At 39.2% G+C, this 21,435-nt stretch overlaps 2 long non-coding RNA genes across 2 annotated transcripts in view; both read left to right on the top strand.

Moving 5' to 3' along the window:
* LOC309608225 overlaps window positions 1–21,435 on the top strand; it is a 46,617-nt gene that overhangs the window by 16,405 nt on the left and 8,777 nt on the right. The window contains exons 2-3 of the long non-coding RNA XR_014232746.1: window positions 12,898–13,118; window positions 17,127–17,388. This is a non-coding gene — a long non-coding RNA (uncharacterized lncRNA). The remainder of the gene's footprint in view (window positions 1–12,897; window positions 13,119–17,126; window positions 17,389–21,435) is intronic.
* Window positions 17,954–20,455, top strand: LOC309608236. The gene is made up of 2 exons (XR_014232760.1): window positions 17,954–18,209; window positions 18,488–20,455. It is a non-coding gene; the product is annotated as an uncharacterized lncRNA (long non-coding RNA).

The raw sequence follows: 21,435 nt of genomic DNA on the forward strand, positions 1-21,435 counted from the left end.
CCTTTCACGAGTTCTCCCTTGTTGCACCTAAGTACCTAGTACGGTGCCCTTCACTTCATGGCATAGCGTTGCCATATTTTTGACCGCTGATCCATTGTATAGCAGGTAAGACCAGGTAGAGCCTACCAGATATTGTTCATTTGACAAACTCAGGAAAGAACACAGAGCCAAGCATGGAGCCCAAGAACTCGCACAATGGGGATCAGGTAGAGGACAAGTTGCTGGAGAAGAAAACCGGGAGCATCAGGCAACAGAAATGCGTAGAGATGTAGTGTCAGCAAACCAAAGGCTTCTTGAAAGTCAAGTAAGATGAAGACAAGGTTTTAATTTAGATTTTGTGAAGGGATCATTCAGAACCTTAAGGAGGGCTATTTTTGTGGGGTGGAAACAGAAATTGTACACAACTTTAAAAATCTTTTATTATGAAAAATTTCAAACCTACAAAAGTAGAGAATAGTAAAATGAACTCCAATATACCCAGAAGCTAGATTCAATAATTATCAAGATTTTGCCACACTTGCTTAATCTACTCTCTTGTCGCTGTTTGTGCCTCTTGTTTCTGGAGTATTTTAAAGCAAGTCCCAGACTCATGTCTTTTTTCCTTTATTGTGCATCTTTGAAGGTTATCTAGAAGAATAATGCTATTACCACACCAACCAAAAGAATATTAACCCTTTGGTGTCATTCAATACTGAGGTCATATACAAATTTCCCTAACTGTAGGCAAGTGTGGTCCATAGACCAGCAGCACAGGCATGGCCTGGGAGCTTGTTGGAAAGGAAGCATCTCAGGCCCTATTCCAGACCGACTGAATCAGAACCTGAATTTCACAGCATCCGCAGGTGGTTTGTATGCCATTAAATTATTTGTGTGTCTACAGTGAAAAGGCACTTTCCCCATGCCTGTTCTTTTTGCAAGTCCCACTCCTACACCAGTACACACACACTCAGGCATGCACACATACACACACACACACACACAAATAGCTACTATTACTAGTTTTGTTTTTCATCCCAACATTTCTTTTTGCATATATAGGCAAGTACAAAGATATGCATATTTCCCACCTTTTCCCACAAATGTTTGCTTATTATTGATGGCTGTTATGAATCTTGCATTTTTAACTTACTAAAATTATTTTTAAAGAATTAAATGCTCCTCTTTTCATGTTTAAGGGTGATTTCCTATGAACCCTGTGCCTCTTCACTGTTCTACCACTCATTCTTTACTCGGATTTGTCAGTGCTGCGGACTAGTTGCTGGGAGGCATTTGCACTCTTTCACCTTAAAGACCCACATCCTGCAATTGTCAGACAGTGGTTAAGCTGATGGCATCATCAATGACTTTTTTTTTTTTTTTTGAAATCAGAAAAGCCAATAGAGGCACTGAGCCTATTCCCACTAGAACCTTGCTTAACCTCAAAAGACTTTTAAAGAACAATTACGATCAAAGGAACCTTCTCTGTATTTCATGTCTGCACAAAAGGAAGGTTGACGGTCGCTTTATTTGACTCCATGTGCGGGATCAGCATAATCTTGGATTTTCCAACCTCTGTGCCATTACCCCTGCCATTATCCCTGCTAGAATTACCTACCCCTACCTTTGGAAACCCTTTCCATATGTAAAATCTTAACTCGAATACTACTTTTTCCAAGAAGCCTTTCCTGACCATCCAACCAGAAGAGCTTCCCTATCTTCAGAAACCCTATTGTTTTTTTGAATGCCACCTCTTCGACATTTCACACATTCTGCATAATTACCTGTGAGCAGAATATTCTCTTTACTGTGGGCTTCTTGAGGTCAGAGACTGTGTCTTAAAAATCTTTGTATCCACTTTCATTCCTACTATGTTACAGAATATAGCATAGGTTCTTGATAAATATTTGTTAAGTGGTTGAGTGAAGCTGTGTAAAGCACTTTATGCATGTAGTCCTGTGCTAAGCTTTACATAACCCACTTCTTTGCTCTCTCCTGCCCTCCTAATTTGTTCTAACCCTCTGCAATCAGACCACATCACTCAGCCCTGAGAGTAGAGCAACCTTTTTTCATAAACTTCTTCAATGTTAGATTGTTAACCAAATTAATATTTTGTAAGTATAGGAAACCTTCTTCCCTACGTGTTAAAATATTTTAAAGACCATTATTTCATTTTGCCACTAATATCTCTGTGAGATAGAGACTTTGAAATCATGCACTACCTCCTTTAGAGACTTGAAATTGCAATGATGATTGATTCATACAGCACCCAAACATGATACAGAAATCTGAAAAGTGAATATATATCTCCCAAAGTTCTTCCAATCTAAGGTTCAGCAATCCTTTGATATACTTGAACCATACTCGTCATAATCTGACATTCTTAAAAGTCAGATATAGCCCACAGTTGAGAAAATTGATAAAACTATACACAACATTGGATTTAGCACAAGTATACGTGTTTGTAGACGGCATGAATAAACACATATAAAATAAAGGTTAACAAAAAGTGCTTCAACAACTTTTTTGTCTGTATAGCATAAAATATATATTTTAAATTCCTAGAAATACCTTCAATATGGGGAGTGGAGAGTATATATATATATATAATTTATAATTTATAAATTATATAAATTATAAATATATATATAATTATATATAATATATATAATTATATATAATTTAATATACAGTTAAAATAGAGATGATCATACTAAGTGAGGTAAGCCAGACAGAGAAAGACAAATACCATATGATATCACTTATATGTGGAATCTAAAAAAAAGATACAAATGAACTTATTTACAGAAACAGAAATAGACACACAGACATAGAAAACAAACTTATGGTTACCAAAGAAGATGTGAGGGGAGGGAAAAATTAGGAGTTTGGGGTTAAAATATATACACTATTATATATAAAATAGATAACCAACAAGGACCTACTGTATAACACAGAGAACTATACCCAATATCTTGTAATAACCTATAATGGATATATATATATATATAACTGAATCACTTTGCTGTTCACCTGAAACTAACACAACATTGTAAATCAATTATATTTCAATAAAAATTTTTAAAAATAGCTCTACAATTTTAGAATTTGCAAGGTATCTCAGGGCAAATTCTAGACATATTCTAGACATATTTTTTACAATAAAATCTTAGGATTTCAGTGTTCTGTCTACAGAGGGAAAACAAATAAACAAACATTCATGGGTGCCATCACACACCTCAGCAGGAGCAATGAACTTCCCATCTATCTCCCCCCTCCCCCTAAAAAGCAATTTAATGCACCACTGGAGGTTGCCTATTAATTGGACTAGAAATAAAGTAGCCTGTGAGGGTTGGCCGGGGAAAACACAGTTTGTGTGCACGTGTGTGGGTACATATATATAAGCATTTATGTATATAATATTTCACCCACAAAGTAAACAAGCCACACTCATCATTTTCTAATTACAGAGCTGTTTCATAAACTGTAAATGCTAACATGGGAGAGGTAAATCATAGCAATTTAATTAATAAAACAGTTTAGACACTTAAACCCATATGTGCACCCCTGGGGGCACCACATCGATAACAGAAGCTTGCAGGCATATTTTAGAAATTTTATGCAATCATTTGCAGATCTTGTAGTCAATAATTGTTACAAACTGCAGTAACTCTTTTCTTGCTGTACCCAAGAAGAGAATATTCAGTTGTTCAATGTTCTTTACTTTTTGGATGGTCTCTTGGGGTCCCTAGGAGTGGAGGAGCCCAGGGTTTCTTTCCCTGGATTTGAAGCACTAAATGGGCTCAGAAAACCCCTTTTCCAGCCAAAGAGCACAATGTGGGAAGTGAGACTCCTGGGAAAGCAGGAGCAGGATTCGCCCCTTTTCCTACCATTAAAGGGGGATGTGAAAGATTATAAATGTCAGAGAATGGATTTCAACATTCAAGTTTGTATATTTTTAGATCCTCTTTCTCTTTTAACCTTCTAAAATTATGTCTATAAGACTCCCATATAGGGCTTCCCCGGTGGTGCAGTGGTTAAGAACCCGCCTGCCAATGCAGGGGACACGGGTTCGAGTCCTGGTCCGGGAAGATCCCACATGCCGCGGAGCAACTAAGCCCGTGTGCTGCAACTACTGAGCCTGCGCTCTAGAGCTCGCGAGCCACGACTGCTGAGCGTGTGTGCAACAACTACTGAGCCCGCATGCCTAGGGCCCGTGCTCTGCAACAAGGCAAGCCACTGCAATGAGAAGCCCATGCACCGCAACGAAGAGTAGCCCCCACTCGCCACAACTAGAGAAAGCCCGCGCGCAGCAACGAAGACCCAACGCAGCCAAAAATAAATACATAAAATAAATAAATTTATTTTTTAAAAAAAGACTCCTATATATTATTGGCACGAATGTAAAATAGTGCAGTCAGTTTGGAAAACAGTTTAGCAGCTTCTTAAAAAGTTAAATATAAATTTACCATACAACCAGCAATTTCACTCCTAGGAATTTCCCGTTTCCTAAGAGAAATGGAAACATGTCCACCAAAAAGCTTGATCACGAGTGTTCTCTCTGTTATCAGCATCCTCACATTTTTCTAGTTTCCTCACGTATACTGAATCTTCTCCTCCCCCTACTCATCTCCAGTCCTGTGGTCCTGTTGAACTCCCAATCCACCCATCCTTCCATCCATCCATCCATCCATCCATCCACCCATCCATCCATTAGTCCATCCATCAGTCCATCTGTCTGTCCATTCCATCCTAACCTCACTTGGCTCTTGTTACACTGCGGACTACAGAATTAACCCTTTTAGGGTGTGTTCCCCAGTACCCTAAGATACCCCATCCCCTCATCCTTCTGCTGTGCCCTACACAATAGAGGCACTTAATAAATATCTGTTGACTGACTTCCCATCTTGCCACTACCTATTGGTGGAGAAAGTAATACAACTGTCTTGATTGAATCCATTAAAACATGTTGAAATCTAATGTCAGCTAAGCTTGCTCCAGGATCCTCCCATTCAACTCCAGATGACTTATAGTGACTCTCCAATAAGAGTGTAACACTTTCACACTCTATCCTGTCTGGGTTTAAAAAATACCAGGCTCCATTCCAGATCAGTTATTAAACCAGAATATCTTAAGGTCAGGACCAAGGCATCTGCATGTACAAAATCTCCTCAGAGGATTTTCGTGTGCAGCCAAAGTCCAGAAGCTCCCAACCCTGTTCCCATCTTCCTCAACTCAGTTGTGAGAGGAGCAAGCTAGGTCCTCCTATGTTGTTGAGATGATGAAAGACCTCTGGTGTATGTTTCTTCAATTTCCCTTTTCAGTCTCCTAGAATATCTTTTCAGAGCAGAGGTAAGCAAATCATTTCTGTCAAGGGCCAGATAGCAAACATTTTAGGCTTTCAGGTCAAGAGGAAATGTCCTCAACTCTTCCAGCAGCTGTGATCACAGTTAAATATTTTATATCTAAAAATGCAAAAAACACTGTTGGCTTGTGGGCCATACAATAGCAAGCAGTGGCCGTAGTTGGCAAACCCCTGTTTTAGAGTCACTGATGATTTGGTCGACAAATCTAAGGGATACTTTTTAAATGTTTTATAAACGTTGATCTTTGTGCAGCCCTTGATACCATCAATCACCTTCCCCCTTTCAGGCTTGACTTTGATGTCATTAAACCACCTTGGTTATCCTACCTCTACCCTATTTTTTCTCTGTCCTGTGCACCAGCTCCTATGTTGTGCATGTGTGTGGATGTGCGCGTGGGCATATGTGTGTGTCCCAAGCTACTTCCATGGCCATGTTGTGAGTTAAGCTGCAGACATAACTTTTTTTAATCCAGTTATACCCTCACCACTGGAGCCTGACATAGGCCACCCCAACTGCTCTGCGGATAGACCGCTCTCCTCAAGCTGTGTGGCTCCTGCAAAGTAGGAAGAACAGTTCTGTCCCCCTCTGCAGCAGGCACTGCAACCCAAGGCCGCCTGACCCAGGGTTCACTGCTCCGCCTAATTGAAACCCAAGGCCATAGCTATACAACCATAATTGGTGAGAATAGCAGTGGCATATCATGTTTGCATAGTACTCCATGCTGCCAAGGTTTGTACTTTATCAAGGTCAGTCGAATGAACAGAACTTACTTCCTAAGGAGGAAAAGCCGACATAAAATGTGTACTGAGAATATTTGTCAGTTGCCCAATATATTCAAATGCCATATTGCCTCAAACAGTTCGTAGCAGGGACAGATGTGCAGGGGAAACTACTCTTCCAGCTGGGAACTGAGCCTGGGAAAGAACACTGGCCTGATTTTGCAACTACTAAGCATTCTAATGAAGTTGACTTGATTTCCATTTTAACAATATCACACAAATGTACTACATGGCACTTTTCCAATAACCACTTCGACATCATTCATTTTGACACCTCCCATTGTTATGAAAAGCAGAATGAATAAAGCAGCATTCCAGGATAGGGCAAGGGAGGGGAGCTGGATTTCATTTGATTTTCAAATCAGAGAGCCCTGACACGCCCTTTGGTGAGATGCAGGTTTCTCAAGACTGAAACTCTATGACGCACCTTCCCCATCCTCGTGAACCTGAGTCCTGAGCTCTTCCTGCCCACCTGCCGTCTGAGACAGCTGTGCAATAATTAACACTCAGTATCTGACTCATCCATTCTGGAAGCCAAGCAAATACTTCCTGTACTACCAGAAGCAGGCAATCTTGGTAAAATGGATTGTTTCAGGATACTTAATTTTCCTCTCCTGAAATAACCTGGTCAAGACTCCTTGCTTCTTGGTCCCGTGTCCTGATCAGAAAATGAAGAACTGATTCTGCTTCCCTATTGGCAACACCCACAGTGTTTAAATATGGCCCCTAGAGGGTCTGATTATATTTTTTTTCTGTGCAGAAGCTTTTTAGTTTTATATAGTATCACTTGTTCATTTTTTATTTTGTTCTTTGTGCTTTAGGAGTCATATCCAAAAAATCATTGCCGAGACCATGCCAAGGAGATTTTTCTTATGTTTTCTTCTAAGAGTTTTATGGTTTCAGGTCTTACATGTAAATCTTTAATCATTTCATGTTAATTTTTGTGAGTGGTGTAAGAGAGAGGTCTAGTTTCATTTTTTTACATGTGAATATCCAATTTTCCCAGCACAATTCATTGAAGAGACTGTCTTTTCTCCACGGAGGATTCCTGGCTCCCTTGTCAAATATTAGTTGACCAAAAACGCTTGGGTTTATTTCTGGGCTCTTGATTTGGTTCCATTGGTCTATTTGCCTGTTTTTAATGCCAGTACCACACTCTTTTGATTACTATTGCTTTGCAGTATATCTTAAAACCAAGACGTGTGATGCCTCCAGCTTTGACCTTCTTTCTCAGGATTGTATTGGCTCTTCAGGGTCTTTTGTGATTCCATATAGATTTTTAGGATTATTTTTTCTACTTCTGTTATAAATGTCATTGGAATCTTGATAGGGAGTGCCTTGAATCTATAGATGGCTTTTGGTAGTGTTGACATCTTAGCATTAGAGGACTGCCTTCTGACTTTCCCTTTGGCTCAACCTTTTCCTTCACAGAGCTGGACACATAATGTCCATGCAATTATCCCTTGCTGGTTGCTGGAACGTTATAGCAGCATTAAAGGGACCAAGGGCAAGTCACTTGGTCATCTCTTATGTAGTATGTCAATCTTCTGTACATTATCATCAGTTGGTGGTTGCTCAACTTCTGCTTTTGGTACCGCCGGCAATGAGAAAGTCATTGCCATGTTGAAACAGCAGAGATGTATCTTGGGGGGCCCCGAGGAGCTCCAGTTCTTTAAGTCTCAGTGCAGAAAGAACTCAGCAAGAGGCAAAATGATAGATAATAAGTGATTTATTAGAATAGGATGCTTGTGAGTCTTCCAAGTGGGTGAGCAAGGAATTGCCACTCACTGGAACTCAGTGGGCTACAGTTTTATAATCAAAGGAAAAATTGGGAGGAGGAAAAGACCACCTTCTTCCTCATTCTCGAGTAGACATCAAGCTTCCATCATCAGCTTCTCCTGCACATCAGGCAGGGAAGTTTTCTTGTCCCTACATGATCAAGCCAGGACTGTCATGGTGCAATGGAAATGAGCAAAAAGTTGGTAACATATACTAAAATATGGTAAATCTTCTCAGGTTTCAGTATAATGTCACCTTTTCCTTATATTTTTGTTTTTAGCGTGCGCAGAGGAGCATGTCCTAGGAATCATTAACTTATTGAGCTCACTGGGCAGGATGTGGGTCTCAGTCCACCATTGTTTTATTGTTCGGGGGCATGTCTCATGCTTGTGTTGAATGGTTTTGTGGTTAAGCAAACCTGCTTTCTTGAGTGATCATTAACTTACAGGGGCCTCCCAAACTTTCTCCTTTACTTATGATCCCTTAATGGGATTAACTCTTTAATCACCAACTTTGTCCCTTTACTCTGTCCCTATCAATGTGAGGTATCATTCAGATTTGTGATAGCACTATCTTTCTTCCCTGTTTTCCTATGGAAAAAAAACAGAGAAGGAGATTTTTCTTCCAATTATAAGTCTTAAGAAAAAGAAAATGTGACAACATAAAATGGGCCCTGCAGTGTGTTGTAATAAAATGAACACTGGAGTCCAGAGGAACCCAGGTTCATATTTTCCAATCCCATGACATAGATGTGTGGCTTTTAGCAAGTTTATTTTTCATCTTGAAAAAAATCATTGTGTTGCCTATTTACCTCATTTATTCAGCTGCACATGAGCGTGCTAGTGGCTCTGAGCACGAAGACTTTTTGGCCGGGGTGTGCAGAGGGGATATTGGGCTTGGGCTTGGCTTTGGACATTTTAAACCTTAAGAACGTCCAAATGGGTATGTCCTGAGGCATGACAGGTAATGCGCACCCTCTTCCTCTAAGACCGGAGAGAGGTAGAAAGGAAACCTAGGAGGGTCTTGCTCTCAGCACCGTTTCACACAAACACCCTCTATGTCAAAAGGGCTGCTTGGTGTCAGGGACACCAAACCTTGTGAAAATTTCTGATCAGACCCTCTAGGGGCCACATTTAAACACTGTGGGAGTTGCCAATAGGGAAGCAGAATCAGTTCTTCATTTTCTGATCAGGACATGGGACCAAGAAGCAAGGAGCCTTGACCAGGTTAGTTCAGGAGAGGAAAATTAAGTATCCTGAAACAATCCATTTTACCAAGATTGCCTGCTTCTGGTAGTACAGGAAGTGTATTTGCTTGGCTTCCAGAATGGATGAGTCAGATACTGAGTGTTAATTATTGCACAACTGTCCTGGACGGCAGGTGGGCAGGAAGAGCTCAGGACTCAGGTTCATGAGGACAGGGAAGGTGCGTCATGGAATTCAAGCTTGAGAACCCTGCAGACTCTACACACAATGCCTGGTACACAGTAGGATGCAATGAGTACTTTTGTGCTTCTTTTGTCTTTCTTTCCTAGTTAGCTTTTGGAGTGTGATGCATAGAGTAAGTGCCCAATAAATGTTTGATAAATAAAGTGTTCTTAATGGAGATGAAAAAATTAGTCTAAATATTCAACTGGGTTTGATTCAGTCCTCAAAAGATACCTTGCAATTAAAGAGTTCCTCCCAAATTGTATCTTTCTTTTATGAAGTTAAAAGAATTGAGGATATTGTCATTTAATTTTGCTCATTTAAATTCGATTCTTTAATGCATACTTTCATACTCACCAGTCATGCAATTCAATTTTTAGAGTGAAATTTCTAACATTTGTATAGCAAATGATTATTTGTCTAGAATCACTGGGCATCAGGGAATCTGGCTGGTTGAATAATATGAATGAAATTTTAGACCATCTGAGGATTACCAATTTTCAAAGCAAATAAATTCAAAAACTATCCTTAGCACCAAAACTCACCCTAAGATCTTGATCTGTTGCCTATCAATAAAGTATTTCAAGGTTTCTTCAGTGCCTCAAAGCTGTGCTTATGAAAATGAATTATCATCATGTGTTTCTATGAAAAAGAAGTCTGGCTATTTAATCTTCCTAATTTTCTGAATTCTAAACCAGTGGAATTCTGAATCAATGTCAGAAGAATGTTTTGTTAGGAAACAAAGATGTGGAACCAAAGCAACCTGGGGTACAGGTTAAAGGATACCCCACAAACACTCTGAGTGGACTTAGCAAACCCAGAGAGTAAGAAAATAAGCCCAAAATGCAGCAGGTTCCCCCAGGAGCAGCACTTCTGCCAACATGGCAGCCTTGGCCATCCCGGGTGTGGGAAAGTGTTGCACCAAATCGTGTCTTAGTCCATTCAGGCTGCCATAGCAAAACACCATACATTGGGTGGCTTATAAACAGCATAAATTTATTGCTCATAGTTCTGAAGGCTGGAAGTCCAAGATCAACATGCCGGCACGGTCTGGTTCTAGGGAGCTCCCTCCTCTGGGTTGCAGATTGCCAACTTCTCATTGTGTCCTCACATGGCAGAAGGGGCAAGAAAGCTCTCTTTCATAAGGGCACTAATCCCATTCATGACAACTCTGTCCTCATGACCTAATCACCTCCCAAAGTCTCCACCTCCTAATATCATCACCTTGGGGGGTGAGTTTTCAACGTACGAATTTTGGAAGGACACAAACATTCAATCTATAGCAGCATGTTCTCTGTAGTCCCTGTAATTTTACAAAAATAAGAATCACTTCTGTGTCCTCTCATTTTTTTTTTAAACATCTTTATTGAAGTATAATTGCTTCACAATGGTGTGTTAGTTTCTGCTTTATAACAAAGTGAATCAGCTACACATATACACACGTTCCCATATCTCCTCCCTCCCGCATCTCCCTCCCTCCCACCCTCCCCATCCCACTCCCCCAGGTGTGTCCTCTCATTTGAACCCAGTGCAGCAATATAATTTCTCTGCCTATAGTTAAGCATTTTTATCTTAATGTGGTTGATAAGCCCCATCCATCCTAACAGTCCTGATACATTTAGCAATAACTGCCTTTCTGTTGAAACTTTTCCTTCTTAGTCTCAGCCAAAGGCAACTATTCTCAGACAAGTCTGAGACAAATTAGTTGAACTGCTCTTGCGTTATATAAGAAAGTGGTGGGAAAACACTACACTTTCCTTTTCTTAAAAAAAAAGTGTCCAGCCTACTATATAGCACAGGGAACTCTGTTCAATATTCTGTAATAACCTAAATGGGAAAAGAATTTGATAAAGAATAGATACGTGAATCACTTTGCTGTACACTGGAAACTAACACAACATGGTTTATCAACTATACTTCAATATAAAATAATAATTTTTTTAAGTGTCTGGAATTATTTATTCCTTTTTAACTCGATATTATAAGGTAGTAGCACACTCAACCCCATTTAATTTTTTGACTTAGCTTTGTAAGTTCACTTAAAAAAATATTTGAAATATATGCTAAGCTGTTCACTAAATCTCATTTTTCATGATATTCAAGAGATTTTCCTTTGGTTCCCCAGTCGATGTCAGTACTCCTCAATGAGGAAGGAAAAATCAATTCAATTATCAAAGCACGGTTAATTGCTTTCAAGATTAGGGCGATTTAAAGAGCAACAAAGTACTTTATCTATACTCAGCAGTTTGGGCAAAGGATATTCTCCTAAACACACTAGAAAGAGAAGTTTAAAATTCTGTCCGTTCACACATTACATTCTTCCCAACTTTCCTCTGTGTTTGCCATTAATAGAGCTAATGACAGGAGCCCCGGCACAAAGAACCGCAACACAGGGGTAATATTTTCCACTAATATTACCTGTTTCATCTCTCAAAAGACTGATATTTTTAGGCCTCGGTGCTTGGCGCTCCAGTTCTTTGAATAACCGAAATAGTTTCATGAACACACATAGAATAGAGAAAAAAAGTCTTTTATGCTAAGGATTCTCCCACCTCATCTATTCACTGATGGCTAAAATTCTTTTACCAGCGTCACTTGCATTTAGTTCCATTTTTGCAGCTTGTATCATGCTGGAAGATCATTCTAGAAGCTATTAATATGAAGATGAGTAAGATATGCACCTGCTCTTAGGGAGCTTACTGTCTAGAGGGAAATCAAGACAAAGGCACACATTGTTTCATTCCCAGGGGTGAAATGCAGTTGGGCCCCAGGGACGCTGCCCCAGGGAAGTTCCCAGGAGCTGCTGCCTGCTCGGAGGGGTGGAAGATAGCGGAAGTAGCCAGGAGAAGAGAACCCGTATCCTGGGTGGAGGTCGCCATGTGCGCAAAGACAAAGAGACATGGACACGCCTGATGAGTGCAGGAAACCCCCCCATTTGGTATTATTAGGACATGAACAACAAGTCAGAGAGAGGCAGGAGATGAAGCAAGAGGAGGCTCTTCTACTAAACATCAGAGCTGATCCTGCAGGCAATGAAGGACCACTGGAAAGTTCTAAATGCAGATATGACATGGCAAACGTATGTAGAACGTGTTTTCAATTTTAATGTCTTTTTATGGTTAAAAACATAATGTATGCATCACAGAAAATTTTGAATTTGCAAGAAATTATAGAAAAGAAGATAATGTATAATCTTACCAACCAGAGACAGCCAGCACTAACATTGTGCTGTTTTTCCTAACATTTTCGTATGTATACATATATATTCTATGTATACGTATATGTAAATCAGTGATGTGAGATGTATATATTCTTTTTTTATTGGAGTATAGTTGCTCTACAATGTTGTGTTAGTTTCTGCTTTATAACAAAATGAATCAGTTATACATATACATATGTCCCCATATCTCTTCCCTCTTGCATCTCCCTCCCTCACACCCTCCCTATCCCACCCCTCTAGGTGGTCACAAAGCACTGAGCTGATCTCCCTGTGCTATGCAGCTGCTTCCCACTAGTCATCTATTTTACATTTGGTAGTGTATATATGAGAGACATATATATTCTTAACAGGTGATCTGTGGAAGAGAGAGAGCAGCCTTATGGAGAAGATGCTTTGGCAAGCCCACTGAATGGTCAAAGTGTGCCTTGAGCACTCCCCCTGTGGAAGAAAAAAGGAGAGATTTACTGGAAATATATACTGGATTTACTGGAAAGGAGAAACAGGAAGAAGCAGCAGAGCTCTACAAGGGGAGAGAGCATCAAAAAGAGGAAAACTCCTATTCTGATGCATGGTATTTAACTGGGATTTATTAGGTTGTTTGCTGTGTGATTTAAATCTACTCCCCCTCTCCTTTAAATTTCTTAAATAAATTCTTTTATTGTTCATTCATTCATGCTTTTGTGCCAGTAAAGTTCTGAGGACACTGTAAAAAAAAAGAACGAGGTACTATTAGATATCTGAGAAATATATCTATATACAAGAAGAAATACATATTGATTTATCTCATTTGTGGAAGGAATACACTGTGAGTAGGGAAAGAATGTATCTCTTTCTCATTTATGGATGGAGAACACCTTATTTTTCTAAAACTCATATTTGGATCGACTTGTTTCTAATTATTGTAAAACACATGAGATGAGAAATTTAAGTCTTTTTAGTCCCCTATCCCACCACTTCATGAACCTCCAGTTTTTGTTGATGTAATCTGGAATTTAGATCTAAATAACTTTTTTTCTTAAATTTTAATTTTTTCCTTTTCCCTAAAAAAAATCAAGGCAAAATTTTGTGGTGTCTTTGATTTATAAGGCAACTGAGACCTAAATAATTTTTAATAGAAGATATTATATATTTTGCATTTCAAGAATTATTTTTATATTTAAATTTTATAACTTAAAAACATTATATTTAGCTCTGTGTTTTCCTAGTTTTGTTATTTAGTTTTCATGTATAAAATGGAAAATAGATATGTATGTGTGTATATATATGTATATGTGTGTGTATATATATTGAATATATTTAACTTCCCATCTAGAATTCCTTATTTTGATTGTACATCTATTGACTAGATGATCGTATATGTCTTTAAGTAAGCTTTTTTTCAGAAAGAGTAAATGAATAATAACTAATATTTATTTAGCACATACCATGTCCCAGATGCTGTTCTTTATCTCTATTGACTCATTTAATCTGTACAATAACCTTATGAGTAAGTTACTATTACGGTCTACTTTATACAAATGAGAAAGCTATGACAGAGAAATTACATTAACTCACCTAAAATCCCACAGTATCAAGGGGCAGCTGGGACTTGAACCCAGGCATTATCATGCCAAAGTCTACCTACTTCATCGTTCACCTATGCTGTGGGATATAACTTAGGAACTCTTCCATACCGGTGATGGCTTTTACTGTGACCATCATTTTAAGCAGTAAGAGTTGACGTAATCAATTAACATGAGAACTGAAAGTTTTCCTTGAATTTGTCAATTAGGAAGTCTTGTAATGACAGCTATTTTCAGAGGAGCCACAGAGATGGAAACCAGCTTAGAGTAGGTTTTAGAGTGGAAAAAGAGACACAACTACTAACTAGAGTGTGCTATAGTTATAGGTTCAAGGAGGTATGTTTAGATATAGAAATCTGTCTAAATTTATCTACCTATCTATGTGAATATATATGTATGTATGTATATGAGTATGTAAGCATATGACATATAGACAGCACCTTTCCTATAGGCAGACTGAGACCAAAAAAGTTATACATATATAAAGGGAGGGAGCCAAGCATGTTCACAGGCTGAAAGCACTGTCAGAAAGAGAAAGAGAAATGTAAATAACTGAGGAGCTAACCCTCAGGGAAATCAGGAAGTAGTGGCATCAAAAGCATAAACAGAGAAGCTGGCCTAGAGTAGAAAGGACTCCCCGTCTTCTGAGCCTGGAAAGAGGTGGCACAGGTGAGCACAGGTGTGTCTACAGCAGAGGATGACCGGAAGCTCGAGCACCACTCCTGCCTGGTGCCAAGGTTGTCTGTTGAGAGTGAGAGGTTCTCTGGGCGCTTCACGGGAGTGGTGAACACTTAGATGTTCTGAGGAGAGTGGGAGGTGCTACGACGTAGAATAAGGAAAAGACAACCAAGTCGCGCTGCAGGCTTAGTTGAGACTGGAGACCAGATATCAGAAGGGAATTGTTTTTCAGTGGAGATCTGATATTATCATCCTGATCGTAAAATATTATTACGTGTGAGGCTTGGAACTAAGTGCTCTTTAGGCAATATTACACGGAAGTTATGACCTCCATTTGAAAGATTCAGGAAACCGAGGCATAGGGAGTTTAAAAGAAAAACATACCCACGTCCACAGCTATTAAGAAGTAAAAAAGTGAACCATGGACTTACTATTCCCCTTGGTACCTGAAGGAGGCTGAAAATCAAAACTTCTTGAATTCAGCATAAATTACAGTTCACTGGATCTATCAGAAGAAAATGTTTTAGGAAACTTCAGCTGAAAACAAGACAACGTGGCGTGCCGTAATAGAGAACGTCCCAAGTCTTTTCTAACAAGAGCTTCAGTATGAAATTATGTCTAAGTGATTAAGTCCCACATGATAGGTTTTTACGGACTTGTTTACACAAGGACCACATGGGTGTGTGTTCCAAGAACCCATCCTGCCCTCAAGGCACCTTCCTTGAAGGTACCTCATTGAGTGCGAGTGTTCTACTCATCACTGTGTCTTTTTTGTTGTTGTTTTTTATCACTGTGTCTTAGCAAAGTCCTGAGGAGCATCTCCAGCTAAGGGTCCAACTTAAGAGGACAAATCAATGTCATACTGACAACCGATTTTTGCTCTTTCATTTGGGTTATTTGGCCACATGGACTTTGCTGGTTTGCATATAGTTTTCCTCAGCTCATGGATGATAGAGAGAGTATCTTATGATTATATCCATGGGAACTGCTAAATAATAAGTAATATCTATATGTTTAAGGAATAAATCAACAAGCCATCACTGGGTTTTATCTGCATCAGATGTGGTTGCACAGGTGACTGTCAGAATAAGTTCATGACTACTCTAAACAGGATATTTTAAAATGCAATATAGTGTATAAAGTAGTTTCAAATTTAATGTTGATGACACAGTACCAAGTTGAGGCTCTAATACGCTTGCAGTATAGAAGAGTTACTTCTTTATCCTAACATTTGAGGTCCTCCAAGACTTGAGCTCAAACTCTCTTTCTTACAATGTTTCTCTATATTTCCCTTAAAATACCCATCACTTGAAACAGCAATTATTCACTGGTCCTTGTTTAAACCCCTCCTTGTCCATATTCTTTCCACCACCTGGATTGACCTTCCTCTCTGTATCTGCAACTTAAAATCTTCCCAACCTCCAAAGATCAGTTCCCACCTCCTTGAAGATTTCTAACATTGCTGGGGTTGGAAGAAATCTCTCACTTTTCTATAGTCACCTAACCTTTAACCATTTCCACTTAGAAATCTCATTGTACTTAGAAATCTCATTGCAGTGTGGACAAAGCATGGGTCAATATTTGAAATTTGGGCTCAGTAATTGGCTAATTTTGTGAGCTTAGAAAATTTAGGGAGTTCCCTGGCAGTCCAGTAGTCAGGACTCGGTGCTTTCACTGCCATGGCCTGGGTTCAATCCCTGGTCCAGGAACTAAGATCCCACAAGCCGTGCGGTGTGGCCAAAAAAAAAAAAAAAAAAGAAAGAAAATCTACTTAGACACTCTGAACCTTATAATCTTCATCTGTGAAGTAGAGAATAATAATAGTTCTCTCCCATCATTGCAGTGAACACTACAATATTGAATATCTGTAAAATGCTCTTTCCCTTCCTTCTTGTAATTGCTTGTGTTTGGGTAAGTTTCTAGTCTACTAGACTCAAGTTCTCTGAAGGCAGAAGTACTCTTTGGTGAGTCTTTACAATACTCCAAACATACAATACTCAATAAAAAGAAAATAAATGTGTTATCTGTCTGTATCCTTTTCATGTAAATAGATACTGTGAAGGTAATTAGAAACTTTTTTTGCCTTTAGTTATGTTAGCTATTATCTTCTATAATCTTCATCATTGTTTATTTTTTATCAAAGCCCCTCTAAATAAAAAAAAATGCTAGACTGTGTTTAGTTAGTCATTAACTCTGGATTAGTAGTGATTTTATTTGTGAGATTTTTATTGTGTACATCTTCCAATGCTCATACAATTTACAGCGAGGTTCTTTGCTTGTAAGCAGTGGAAAATAATTCTGCGCAATAAAAAGATATATGTTGGAATGTTTCCTTATAGTTTTCAGAATTAGAGGAAGAACTGAAAAATCAGGACAGGAATCTCAGTGACCAGAAAGCCTGGACCGTCTCCGACGGACATTGCCACTGGACAACAATCTCCAGCCTCCTTCCAAGAACAAATATCTTTGTTCAAGATTTTCTTCTTTTCCTGAGAAAAAGAATCTGTTTGGCTTTGATTGGATCTTGCATGCACACAGAGGAGCAGGAGCTTATGACTGGCAGCCCATTCTGAACCAAATACTAGGGAAGCCAAAGGGCAGGTAAAAGGAATATACATTCCTTACAAAATGTAAAACAGGAAACAACTCACCATTATGTGATGCTCTGTTTTTGTGAGTTTTTCTGGACTCTGTCTTTTTAAATTATCTCCCAGTTTATGAGAACAAAAATCTGAGGAATCACAGACTACAAATATGGATTTTGTTCTGACTAATAAATAATAATTTCATTAAATGTTATTTAACTAAAGAAATGATACCCGAAAGCTCAAAAGCACTCCACACAGGTTATTCAACAGAGATGATCATGCACAATTAAGCTTATAAATACATTACTGTTTTTCTGTGCACTTGACAATTAGATTTTTATTGGTTATTATCTCTGGCACAAGGTTTTGAGGCAAGGTTTATTCAGTGATAGGCAAATACTAATATGAAAAACTTCCTGTAAGGCTTATTTATTCATTCATTTATTCAACAAAAGCTTGTCGTGAGCACTGGGCTGGAGCTGAGGATGCAAACGTGATCAAAGCAGACATAAATCCTATGCTCACAGAGCTTACAGACCAATGATGAAACGAAAACACTCATAACCACACAGGTAACTATATGGCTGCAGATAAGGATAAATTCTATGAAGAAAAAGTAAAGTTCTTATGAGGAATATGCATGGAAAGTCTACTTACTATTGAGTAATCAAAGAAGGTGTTTCTGAATAAGTGGGTGATTGATTGTGATCATGATGGTGGGGATAAAGATATGGATTCAAGATGCATTTTAGGAGATAGAATCCACAGGACTTCATACGACTTGATGGGGAAAGGATGATGCTCTGAATTCTGGCAGGAGAAACTGGGTAAATGGTGGTGTCATTAGCTGGGCTGTGATACTGTGATAGCTGGGATATTGCGATAGCTGGGATATTGCTACTGGAGCAGCAATAAATCCTGAAGGAACTGTCCAGCATTACAGTTGTTAAATTTGAGATGCTATATGATATTCAAGTGGAGGTGTCATGCAAGCTGTAAGATATATAGGTCTTAGCATAAAAGAGTCTGAAATGAAGAGATAAATTTGGATGTTGTCATTTATAGGCATTAACTGAAGTTAGGGAGAAGGGTAAAATTGCTGAAAAAGACAGTGTGAAAAGAGATGAAGCAGGGACTCAGGACTGAGCCCTGGGAAATTCCAACTGAAGTACCGAATAAAGGAGGAGAAACTCAAAGAAGGGATTTAGAAAGAGTGTCAAAGACATACGTGGACAGAAGAATGTTAAATACACAAGATAAGAAAATAAGAAACACCATGAAAGATGCATATAAAATATTATGAAAATTTAGAGGAGAGAGATGATGTCCATCTTGGAACTAGCTGGATCCTGTCCAGGAAAAGGCTAGAAAGAGTAACTGCATTCTAAAACAATTATTTCTTTCCAGACTTTTCTGGATAGGAACCAGCTCCACTAAAATATAAACATATAGTAACTCAATTTTCAGAACATATCCATGGCATTGAAAACCAGAGGATGAGATGATGCCTCTGGATGAGAAAGGACCAGAACTCTCTCCTTCTAACTCTTTTAATTACATGGTTATGGAAACCAAATTGGCTTGGGAGGCAACTGGCAAAGTTATATGATTTTGGTAAAAAGATGTCTCTACACTGGACTTGGACAATGCCTTTTCTGATCTCTTTTGGGCGGAGAAAATAATGTGCCATTATGTTGTCTTAAAATTCAATGGCTCTCAAAAGGCCACAGATCCTAGGAAAAGGGAAGATGGTTTCCATTATTCATGGCATGGACATCACAGCAGAGATGGAACTGGAGATGAAGCAAATTGATGGCTGATTAGCTCTGGGAGACAAAAGAAGAGCAAGTAACATGACCAACCTGGGTTTGCCAGGAGCTTTTGCCTTTTCAGCACAAATAGTCCTGCTCCTGGGTAATCTTTCACTCCTGGACAAACCAGGATGGCTGGTCATCCGTAGGAGGCAGAGCTGGCCCTAAGACTTCAATTCTGGGTAGCTCAAAGAATTATTGTGTCTTTAACAAAAATACGACACATTATGAAAAAAGTGGACTGGAGAAGAAAGAGAACCCGTTAGAGCTCTACGGGTGTTGAATGTGAGTTCCTGTGGGGCAGCTGCCATGGCACCCAAGCTCACAACAGACAAACGGGTCAGGGCTAGAGTTGCAGGTGGGGGGTCAGTCACCTGGACGGTAGCTGAAGTTCTGCATTCGGTAAATTCACCAAGGGAGAGAGTTTAGGGAGAACCATAATAAGGAAAACAATGGGTTCTTAAATGGCCCCATTTAGGAGATGAAGAGAGGAAGGAATAGGAACCGGAGAGGGAGACAAGAAGGATAGGACAGCAGAGCAGAAGATAAGGCTGAGGGGAAAAGAGAAGAAAGAAGGAGCACACAGCCAACTGCTCTTCATTGTTCCAAGATTAAAAACTAGAATTCAAAAATAGATTACAAAATAAGAAATAGCCTTTGGATTTAGTGACTAAGGTGTTATTGATGGCCTTGGCAGAGAAATTTTAGTGACTTACTGTAATAGAGAAGAACAAATCTGACTCCATATAGGATCTGTTTCTTTTACTTTAACCTTTGTATTCTATTGCTTCTGTTACAAGTTAATCACTAAAGGGATGCTCCCTAGAGCTTAAAGTAGACAGTAATGGCCCATCTCCAGGAACCCCCACCTCCCAGGCCTGAGTGTTAAACTAAATTACCTTTGTTCAGCTCACAGGAAATATCCTGACCCAGCTCACCTGTGAATGGCTGCAGGAAAGAAGAAATTAACACATACCCTCCAGAGTCTGGTCAAAACCAGGAAATATTTGTAATAACTTATGGCCTTTTTACTTTACCTCCTCACCTCCCTACTCTTTGTTCTATAAAAGAAACTAACATCCAGACCACAGGAAGATGGTTCTTTGGGACACTGGTCCACCATCTTCTCAGTCAGCTGGCTTTCCGAATAAAGTCGCCATTCCTTGCCCCGACAACTCGTCTCTCAATTTATTGGCCTGTCTTGCAGTGAGAAGTAGGAGCTTAGACTTGGTAACATCACTGTGGGCTGAAGCTGTATATCAGGAGATTCCAGAGTAAACAGGCAGGAGCGAAGAGGAAGCCTGAATACAGACTCTCAAGGAGCTTGGTGGTGGAGAAAAGAAGGATGATAAGCTAGTAATTTACTATGTTAACATTGTGTTAACTTTTAAAATCCTAGTGGACAACTTATTATAAGCCACCATTGTGAGAAAAAGCACAATATAAAGTTATGAAATATATGACAGTAACCATTAGGGAACTTTTGATGAGTCACTAGCTCCACCCCAAATCTACCCTCCCTTTGGTCTGTAAAAACACATGGTTCATCTCAGACAATTTCTAAAGTTTCTTCCAGCTCCATTGGACCTCTTTTCTAGAGTTCAAGGCTGTGAATCAAATAACCATTCTTCCATGTTGTGATGCAAAATTGTGGGTTTTGGAACTCCAGATGGTTTTCCCCAGTTATCTAAAGCAGCATTGTCCAATGGAACTTACAATGATGATGGGAATGTTCGACCTCTTTGCGGTCCAAAACAGTAACCACTAGCCCTATGCGGCTACTGAGTGTTTGAGATGTGTCTGGTGTGACTGACGAAATGAATTTTAAATTTTATTTAATTTTAATTAATTTAAATCTAAGGAGTCACATACGGCTAGAGGCTACTGTATGGATGGTGCAGCTCTAAAGGATTATAATGAAATTCTCAAAAAGTTTCAAGCCCGAACTAACTCAAAACCATAGACCATGTGCTATATTTTGTTGGTAGTATGACCCTGAAACAGACAAGCCCTTGAGTGTATTAGCTGCCACAACATTCTACCAAATGAATACAGGATGAAAGAAAGCTGTGTTAGCCGCTGCTGTAACTGTCCTGGCAGAGAATAAGCTTCACCACTGAAGAGAAAAGGTTAGCCTCATTTTCTAGCCCTACCAAAAGTAGCTCTAAATGTGTTAGGAGATGCTAGCTGGGTGGGAGAGGGACTTAGAAAGATGCTGCCGAGAGATCACTACATACAATATCTGATAA

This window comes from Balaenoptera borealis (assembly GCF_965194805.1).
Source record: "Balaenoptera borealis genome assembly, chromosome: 12".
Classification (NCBI taxonomy): domain Eukaryota; kingdom Metazoa; phylum Chordata; class Mammalia; order Artiodactyla; family Balaenopteridae; genus Balaenoptera; species Balaenoptera borealis.